The following is a 10,274-nucleotide window of genomic DNA, read 5'->3' on the forward strand; positions in this document are numbered from 1 at the left end:
CCTGGGGGGTGATTTCTCGCTTTCTGTCTCTATGTCTGTCTGTCTGGCAAGTGCATGCGCCCTATAGCAAAAACCTCTCCAAAAAAAAAAGGTCATGGTTGCGGTGTGGCTTCCTGACCGACTTGTTCCTCTGTGGGAGTAAACAGCAGTGAGTCAGGAGCAGAGCTGGCCTCCAGCGCTCCATGCCACCTGCATCTGCTTCTTCCACAAAGAGAGAGAATGATCTTTTTAGGCCATCTGTACATTTGATTCTATAACTTAGTTTCATTTAATTTCTTAAATTTTTACAAAGAAGAAGCGGCCAGCCATTTTACTAATTTTTTTTATACTTACACAATACCCAAAATTAATGGATCCTAAAGCATGAGGAATAACACTCACATAACAGGGTTTTGTTGTTGATGGTGGTATTTTTGTGACTATTCTCAATTATATATTAGCATTATATATAATTGACCATAATTCTATTTGCTGCCCTTCTTTTCACTTGCTTTCTGATAAATGTTAGTTCTTAGTAAGTCATGTCTGAATTTCCACCCTGCTTTCCTCTTTTTACACTAAAAGATGGTTCCCTTTGAAAGTTCGAAATGCAATAGTTCTGTTTCACAAAGTCAGTGTGACAAAAGAGCATGTAGAGTAGACTATTTGTTAAACAAGGTGAACTATCTTTTTTTTTTTTTTTTGTAAGGCATTTACAGGTAACTGAAGTATGGCAGCCTGTATCCTTCCATTACTTCTGTGGTTTTGCCACCTTATATAAGATTCAGGCTATTCAAGTCCAAAATGGTACCCCATCTTCTGGGCTGGTAAAAAAGTAGAAGAAAAAAATCTCACTACCTTTGCTTTCCTTCTGAGGCCAAGTCCCTGGTTCAGTAAGAACCTGCAGAACCAGGGGGAATGAAGAGAGAATGGCTAGCCAGCCTCTTTACCTCCTTCCAGAAAGGCTGGATTGATCCTGGGAGTAGGCAAGAGTTTGCCCTCAGACCACAGGTTACCACCCCTTGTACTGCATGGTAAGAAAAATCTCACTACCTTTGCTTTCCTTCTGAGGCCAAGTCCCTGGTTCAGTAAGAACCTGCAGAACCAGGGGGAATGAAGAGAGAATGGCTAGCCAGCCTCTTTACCTCCTTCCAGAAAGGCTGGATTGATCCTGGGAGTAGGCAAGAGTTTGCCCTCAGACCACAGGTTACCACCCCTTGTACTGCATGGTAAGATACATAATAAGGGGTGAGGTGATAATAATTGAAATTTCCCTTGGTTTTGTAAAAACAACAGCTACCACTATTCAGGAAAGCTGAAAATTTAAATGTACAAATTTAATAGTGGCCCACATGCACTAAAATTCTGGACAAAATTTATATTTTATATGAATAGAAAATAATGATATTATTTTCTCCATATAGTTCATGAGTTAGTCTCATTACCTTACTTTATCTCAAGTGATTTATGAAATATATGTTTTTTAAAACTAATTTTTATAGATTACTATGATTAAATATTTTGAATACCATGATGATCATCTAGGCTAATAAAAAGTGTCCCCTTCTCTCTGAGAAGGGCATTCTATTTAGTAATTTAGTAAAATATTTCAATAATTTTGTCCTATATATTTTTATGCAAAACTAATTTGGTAGCTGGGAAGAATAACAAAAATTGATTTTCAAAACAAAAATATTGTTTTAGCATGCAGTATTTTAGGCATTATGTGGTGCTGTTAGTGTTGTCTTACTTATATTATTTACATCACAACCACTTATACTATATACAGTTCTACAGTTGTTTGTCTCCTTATATTTTTAAGGCTTCCAGTATATATTTACAATTTTGTCAGACACACATCGCAAAAAAGTAGATGTATTTCAATAGTCTTGTAGATACACTTCTTCTTCTTTTTGGAGAGCTTTTTGCTATAGGGCACATGTGTGCTCTCCTGAAAGACAGAGAGAGACAGAGAAACAGAAAATGACCCCCTCCTCGGGGGGGGGGTGGTGGTGGCCACGCCACAATCCCTTCTCCTCTATTCTCCTCTCGGGATCTTGTGCACACACACACACGTGTCCAAGTTTGAGTTTAAGCCACCAGGTCTGGGACTCAAACCACGGTTGACTACGTGGAAGTCCAGCGACATAGTCATTACGCCAACTGCTGGTCTGTCAATAGTCTTGTTAGTGAGCTTTCTTCAGAAGTCCTATCTGGATATTTCAGAGATGTACTGTATTCAAAATCTTCTGTCAAATCTCCTGGTTCCTTAGCTTTTAGTCAGTAAATTTCTTGGATGTGAAGCAGGTATCAACGAGATAACTGCTGATAACTATGAGATCACTTCCATTTGCCCATCAAAAATTCCAAGAAGACCTGAAGTTGTTGGGAGATGTACAATCTTATTTAGAGGTTAGTTAGTGTATTTTTTAGTGATAAAGACACTGTATGTCTTTACCAAGCAGAATATGAGACTTTGAAGAAGTAAGCATCCCCTCCACAATTCAACTTTCCAACTGAATTATTTAACAGGTAATTAATGACTTCCATTTAGAATAAACTGGTAAGTGAACTCCAATCTATTCCCAAAAATTTTGACAAAAGTCAAATATAGTAAATGTATCTATATATTTATTTATGCATTTTGAATTTATATGTTCCACTTACTATATTGAGTTGTAATATTTGGTATAACATTGTAATAATGTTAAGTGTCTTGTGTGTGTGTGTGTGTGTGTGTGTGTTTAATCAGTACTACTTTGTAAGGTGTCAGTGTTTATAAATGGTGTTCACCTATTTTTCAGAGCTCAGTAGGAGGAGAAGATACAATATGTCTGAAAGTTTCAACATCATGCCTGAGACTTTTGACATTACCCGTGGGAACTCCAGCACCACTGCCCCTGGGAACTCCACCATTGCCTCTAGGAACTTCAAGATTACCCAAGAAGACTCCATCATTGCCCCTTGGGACTCCATGATTACCCAAGGGAACTCCAGCATTATCTGTGAGAACCTCAACATTACCCACAGGAGCTCCAGCATTAGCCTTGGGAACTCCAGAATGATCCCTGGGAATGTCAATATCAACCATGGGGATACTGACATTATTCCTGGGACTTCTAACATTGCCCTCTGGAATTCCAGTATTATCTTCAGGAATTCCAAGCTAATCAAACATTACTGAAGAATTCTCAAAGCTTGGATTGGTATGGTAGCAGGATTTTCTTCAGAACCTGACAAAATAGCCGTTTTGCAACTTTTTGCAATGCTGTCTTTTTCTTTGCATTCTCTAAAAGACAAAATAAAAAGGTTTTAAATAGTTAAAGATCGACTTCTGTTTTGAGATGAAAATGTGAATAAGAATGACATACTTATTTCCAAGTTTGATTCCTATCCATACTCCTTAGTAGGGCATTAAAATCATATTGCAATATTACCATAGTATGTAACTTTGTTTAACTTACTATCCTGATAAACTGTTTGAGGGAACAAAAGATGGGTGGCTGAAGAGCTTACAGGAATAAAGAGGATAAGTATTCAATTTTATTTCTTTTGTAGTATAAGAAATGAATGAAATAATGAATGTGTAAAAAATATGAAATCAGAGGGAGGAGCAACCATGAAAATGGAAGCATTCAGAAATTTGCAGAAATTTTGAGGAAGGTATTGGATGTAAGATTTTTTGAACATTCCAAAGGTTTATGAACATTTCAAAAAATGAAGTGATATGGGTTGACTTTCTGTTATACTTACATTTCAGTCTCTGGGGCCAGCAGGTAGTGAGTGTAGTAGCTCAGGCTCTGGACTTCCACGTGGTCGACTGGGGTTTGTATTCTGAACCCAGGGGCTTGAGACTCATGCAAGGGTGTGTGTGCGTGTATGTCCAAAAGGAGAGTGGAGGATAAGAGATTGTGGCATGGCCATACTTCCTGAGGAGTAACTTCTTGCTTTCTTTCTCTCTCTCTCTCTCGTGAGTGCATGTACCATGGTATTGGTACAAAAACAAACAGATGGGCCAATGGCATAGAATAGAAACCCCAGAAATAAATCCCAAAGCTTACAGCCAATTGATTTTCATGAATTATACCAGTCAATTCATTGGGAAAAAGAAAACTTTAGCCAATGGTGCTGGAAAAACTAGGTACCCACCTGCAGAAAGACGAAACTGAATCCCTGTCTTTCACAAATAACAAAACTCAAAGCAAAAAATGTATCAAAGATCTGAACCTAAAACCTAAAACTATAAAACTACTACTGGGGGAACCAGCAGTTAGCGTAATGGCTATGTCGCTGGATTCCCACGTAGTCGACCACGGTTCTCTGTCTGGCGAGCGCATGCGCCCTATAGCGAAAACCTCTCAAAAAAAAAAAAAAGAAAAAGAAAAAAACTACTACTGGAAAACACTGAGGAAATTCTGGGAGACATTGGGGTAGGCAAAGACTTCTTAAGCAAGATGGCCAAAGCACAAGCAATAATCCCCAAAATGGACAGGTGGGATTACATCAGATTAAGAAGTTTCTGCACAGCAAAGGACACCATAATTAGTGTAAATTGAAAACCCTCGGAATGGGAGAGAATTTTTGTTAACTGTGCCTCAGATAAGGGATTGATAAACAGAATACACAGGGAACTCAAGCAGCTTACCCAGAAGAAAACGATTAACCCAATTAAAAAATGGGAAAATGAGCTGAATAAACTACTCTCTAAGGATGACATATAAACAGTCAAAAAGCATATGAAAAAATGCTCAGCATCCACAACCACAATGAGATACCACCTAACTCCTGTCATAATGGCAATGATTAAAAAACAAATAATGATAAGTGCTGAAGGGGATGTGGTGAAAGGAGGACACTCCTACACTGTTGATGGGAATGTAAATTGATCCAGCCACTCTGGAGAACAATATGGAGGTTTCTCAGAGACCTTCAAATAGAACTACCACATAATCCAGCAATTCCACTCCTGGGTATCTACTCAAAGGACAGGAGAATGCTCAGTTGGAAAAGCGCTTGCACAGTTATATTCATTGCAACATTATTTACGATTGCTAAGACATGGAATCAACCTAAATTTCCACAAACAGATAAATGGATTTTATCCATTATCCTATTTATTTTCTAATCTAAGCTCCTATCACTTAGTTACTGGGTTTTGGTTATGTTAAAGAGTGCATTTTTCCATTCTATGGATTTTAAACTGATAGGATGAAGGGAAGTCATTTTCTCAAAATTACTCACCTAGCTGGAAGTAATATTTCTTCTGATGTCATAACAAATGTGTATATTTTAAGAGTTTATTTTTTCCTCTTTACTAACTGATGTCTGATTGGATTTATCCATCTTAAATCAGATTGTAATCACTGAATATAAGACTTCAAATTGTAGAGCAGTCACCAGTTCTCTTAGAAGATGCAAATGTGGGGACCAGCAGTTGGCATAATGGCAACGTTGCTGGACTCCCATGTAGTCGACTGTGGTTTGAGTCCTGGACGTGGTGGCTTAAACTCATGCAGGACACGTGTGTGTGTGTGCGTGCCTAAGATCCTGAGAGGAGAACGGAGGAGAAGGGATTGTGGCATGGCCATCCCCTCTGGAGGTCATTTCTCATGTTCTGTCTCTCTCTGTCATTCTGGCAAGCACATGCACCCTATAGCAAAAACCTCTTAAAAAAAAAAAAAGCAGCAGCAGCAAGTGCCTTCTGGAATAGAAAGAGATTTCCAGGTGGTGAGTTTGAAAATAAATTTAATGATGAAAGTCCACTTCTTTGGAAAATTGTACATAATCTACAAAAGTAGTTACATCAAGTTAAGAAATCTTATCTCCTGTGAGCAAGTTATGGTCACTTGGGAAGAAGCAGTGTGTCTCCTCTGGATTTGGTGTTAACTCAAGTACATTTAATTTTTGTCTCTTTCCATCATTGTATCATGGCAGGCTGTGACTGTGCTGCTGCTTAGGACAACACTGGGGCAACAATGGGAAAGGACCTTCCAAAACAGGTAGATCATGACTACTGGGAGGAATGGTTTTTTGATGCTCTTCCTCTAGTGTTAGCTGGAGGAAGCCAAGGTCTCTCTCCTCTTCAGTAGGAATAGGTTGGAGAATGTGGAGCCCCTCACTGTTGAGTGGTGCTTCAAAGAACTCTGCCCAGGAGCGCTGGTAGATGGATCTTTCTCTATAAGGATATATGCTTCTTGCTACTTCCAGGTCTTGGCTTCTTGAGGACTCTGCATTTTCTGGAGATTTCAACCACAGATTTCTTGGGGTTTGTGGGCAACTGTATTCTGAGGATGAAGAACATTTATTTATTAAAGCCTCTAGATGTATAAGCCCAGTGAATTTCACAGTTGAAATTTCTGTATCATCTAGCTCCCCCTTTCCAAGCACTCCAGCAAGTATTGTAGTGCCTTTCCTCCTTTCCTCTGGACTGGCAATTCCTATAATGCCTATGCATTGGGAACCCTGGAGACTTAACTGGCATTTTTTCTAGGCAAAGACGCTATGAAGTTTTCTGGTCTTACAAGAGCAATGCTCTCTAACTCTTTAGTTTGGGGAGGGGAAGAGGGGGAACAAGGGGGTAAGGGGAAGGATTAGTAATCATCAGCACCTGTCTGATAATCCCCATGTCCCTCTGATGGATACCTTCTTGGGTGTATTGACTTGAGACCATAGTTAGTTTCTGTTGTTTTTGTCTTTGGACCTCTTCCCTAACTTCCACATCAATAGGATCAAAGTAGATGAACTCATCAGAAACATTTTGAGATTGTCTGTATTGGAAATTTGGATTCACAGGAACAATCTGAAGGAAATTCGAAGTTCAAAGATACAGTTCATTATACAACATTAACACATTTAATATTCTTATCTTCTTTTTGACACATTTCATCTTAAATCTGTAGGTCTGGGATAGCACTAAAATGTTCAAACTAGCCAATCATAAATCTGTTTGCCCTGCCTCATACTTCTGACCTTGGTGCTTCTCTGTGCTCCTCCCTACCATACTCCCCAGTGTTCTTTCCTCTTGGGATCTGTGAGTATAGCCAATTTCAATGGCAGTCATCTCCTGATCTGTTGGCCACTGCTATATGCTACCAGAAAATGTTTATCACCCCCTGAGGAATCCCCAGGACACCAGCAAAAATGGCAGAGTAAGGATCATGAAAAATTCCTCTGCCATAAAATAATGAGGAACTAGCAGAATGATTAAGAATCAACTTTTTCAGAACTCTACAATTAAACTAAAGGCTTATATCAATTTGAGGTCATTTATTCAAGAAAAGTAGCTAAATCTTGGAAAGAACAGTTAACTTTGTTACACTTTAATTTCTTTTATTTCCATCACCCACCTCTGCAGCTCCACAGCAACCTTCAAAACCAAAAGCCTGCACTGATGATGAAAACCAGGGGAGTGGTAGCCATTGGAGGAGGCAGAATAGGTTAGGGGCTCCTTCAAAGATTCATTCCTTCCCATTCCTCCAAATCAATTGACCTGTGTACTGACCACTAACTTATTTTTTGTTTCAATGAATTTGCTTGTTCTGGAAGTATAATATAGAAGAATCATATAGTACGTGGCTTTCTATGTCTGGCTTCTTTCAGTTAGAATAATGTTTTCAAGGTTTACCTATGTTACATCATGTATTGGTGCTTCATTTCTTTAAATGGTCAAATAATATTCAATTGTATGAATATGTCACATTCTGTTTATCCACTCATTAGTTGATGGACATTTGAGCTGTTTCTCCTTTTTTTGTCCCTGAGGAATTGTGCCAATATGAGCATTCATGTCAAAGTCTGTGTATGGATATTTATTTTCACTTCTATTGAGTATGTGCCTTAGAGTGGAATTACTGGGTCATGTTATAACCCTATGTTTAACCATGTAAGTAACTGCCAGATCATTTTCAAAGTGGCAGGACCATTTTACATTCCTGAGAGGACTTTTTAATATGTGTTTAACATTAATTTTTCTCAAATGTAGTTTATATATAACAATTTTCATAGGATCAATTATGAACATTTTATGGGAACTTTGTGGAAAAGCCCTGTTCTAATCAAAAAGGACCTCCTCTCATTTTCACCCCAAAATAAATACTGAGAACTACTGAATAAAAATAAATACTGAGAACTACTGGATAGATACACCTATTATTCCTAAAAATATCTAACAGTAGAAGGCACAAAAAGTTGAAAGAGAGTTTTGTGAGGACTTATACCCATCTTCCAGTTGATAACACAGCATTTAATGGGTAAATATTAGCCTGAAGTTTTCAGTGCGATGCTACTGCTTTAATCACTCATTAGAGCTAGAGAAAAGAAATGAAAAGTAGTAGCCTTTAGAAAAAAATGCTAACAAATAGTTGGTGGAGGCCTCAAATTTGATTATAACTTTCTCTAAACCCTCTATTTTATGTCCTTTAAAATGTGATAAAGATTTTTAAAAAACTGGGAACCAGCAGTTAGCGTAATGGCTATGTCGCTGGACTCCCACGTAGTGGACCGCGGTTCGTGTCCCGGACCCGGTGGCTTAAAACTCACGCCGGGCGCGTGTGCGTGCGTGCCCAAGATCCCGAGAGGAGAATGGAGGAGAAGGGATTGCGGCGTGACCATCCCCCCTGGGGGGTGATTTCTCGCTTTCTGTCTCTACTGTCTGGCGAGCGCATGCCTACAGTGAAAATCTCTCCAAAAAAAAAAAAAAAAACTGATGTCAAGCTACAAGTAAGCTTCTGAGATTATTTTACAAATTAATTTAAATATATTACATGAATAATAATTTTATTTCTTGAAATTACATTTTTTAGTTCAATTCATGTTGATATCATCATTTCAATGTTCAAAGAAAGGAAATCTGTGTGTGTATACATCTACCTATTATATCAGTCTTGATCACACCAGCTAGTTACAGAAAAATTAAAGGAAGGTAATTATTGTCTTTTTGTTATTTTTCTGTGTGATTCTATTATTCCATTTTCTGAAAATGAAATGCATATTTCACATTAAGCATTTTTTGTAATGAAACTGCATTGTGGTATGAACACACTTTAAAACAATGAGAAATTTGTCTGCCATGTTTGGTCACTTCTGACAAATGTTGAAATTATGATAGTACTTACACTAGATGCTTTCTGACGGTTGTTATACCAAATCACAGGAAACTCTCTCTTTATGGTCAAAATGCAGTTTGCATAAATCATAGCACCTATATGTCTATATTCTATAAGAAAAGACAAGGCTTTGGATTTGGAAGTTATATCCAAGGTTAACTTCTATATTGGAAAACTTTGTGATAGCTTTGATATATGCTATGGTTTGAACAGAGAGAAAGTGACAAAAAGTGGGACCTTTTTCAGCCCTTTCTTCCCTTATAGCATATAATGGCCTACCCAGTGATGACTGCCTGCTGTTCTTAATTTGCCATGGGGATTTTGGCCAGTGCTACTGCTGCATCTAGGAATTTACTAAACCATATACAGATATTGCCTTTTTTTTTTTTTTAAGAGATCTTTTGCTATAGGGCATATGCACTTGCTGGAGACACACAGGTAGAGAAACAAAAAGTGAGAAATTACGCCCTGGGGGATGGCCATGGGGATATCCCTTCTTCTCCATTCTCCTCTCAGGATTTTGAACACGCATGCATACGTGCCCTGTGGGAGTTTTAAGCCTCTGCATCTGAGAATAGAACCATGGTCTACTGTGTGGGAGTCCAGTGTTGTAACCATTACATCATCTGCTGGTCCTCAGATAGTTTGTTTTTTATTAATTAATTTATTTTTTAATTTTTATATACATTCAACCACATTATTTAGCTTACAATGTGAACATTTCAATATGTGAACATTTCTACCCAGTCCAGTTGATCAAAATATCTTCAACAGATAACACCACACCTCCCCATCCCATCAATGCTCTGCCTCTGTATCCCTCCTTCAAATGTCCTTCCTTAGGTCCCGCTTCTCTACACACACCACTTCTGGCACTAACCCCCATCTCTTGTGTCTGTACAACCTTAGGTCAATCAGTTTCAGTCATAAAGTGCAGACACTCGGTATATATTAAGTGGGGACATATAATGTCTCTCCTTCATAGTCTGGCTTGCTTCACTCAGCAGTAGATCTTCTATATTCTTCCACTTTCTGTCAAAAGCCAGGGTATTTATGGCTGAATAGTATTCCATAGAGTATATGTGGCACAGTTTTTCAATCCATTCATCCATATGGGGACATTTGGGTTGGTTCCATGTCTTAGCAATCATGAATAGTGCTGCAATAAACATCGATGTGCAAGCACTTTTC

General features: G+C 38.3%; 1 pseudogene; it reads right to left on the reverse strand.

The window, feature by feature from the left end:
• Positions 1-2,779: 2,779 nt before the first annotated feature.
• The window catches only part of LOC102482070 (uncharacterized), a 12,647-nt pseudogene continuing 5,152 nt past the window's right edge, over positions 2,780-10,274 (reverse strand).

This window comes from Tupaia chinensis, unplaced genomic scaffold, assembly GCF_000334495.1.
Source record: "Tupaia chinensis unplaced genomic scaffold, TupChi_1.0 Scaffold143610_2, whole genome shotgun sequence".
NCBI lineage: Eukaryota > Metazoa > Chordata > Mammalia > Scandentia > Tupaiidae > Tupaia > Tupaia belangeri.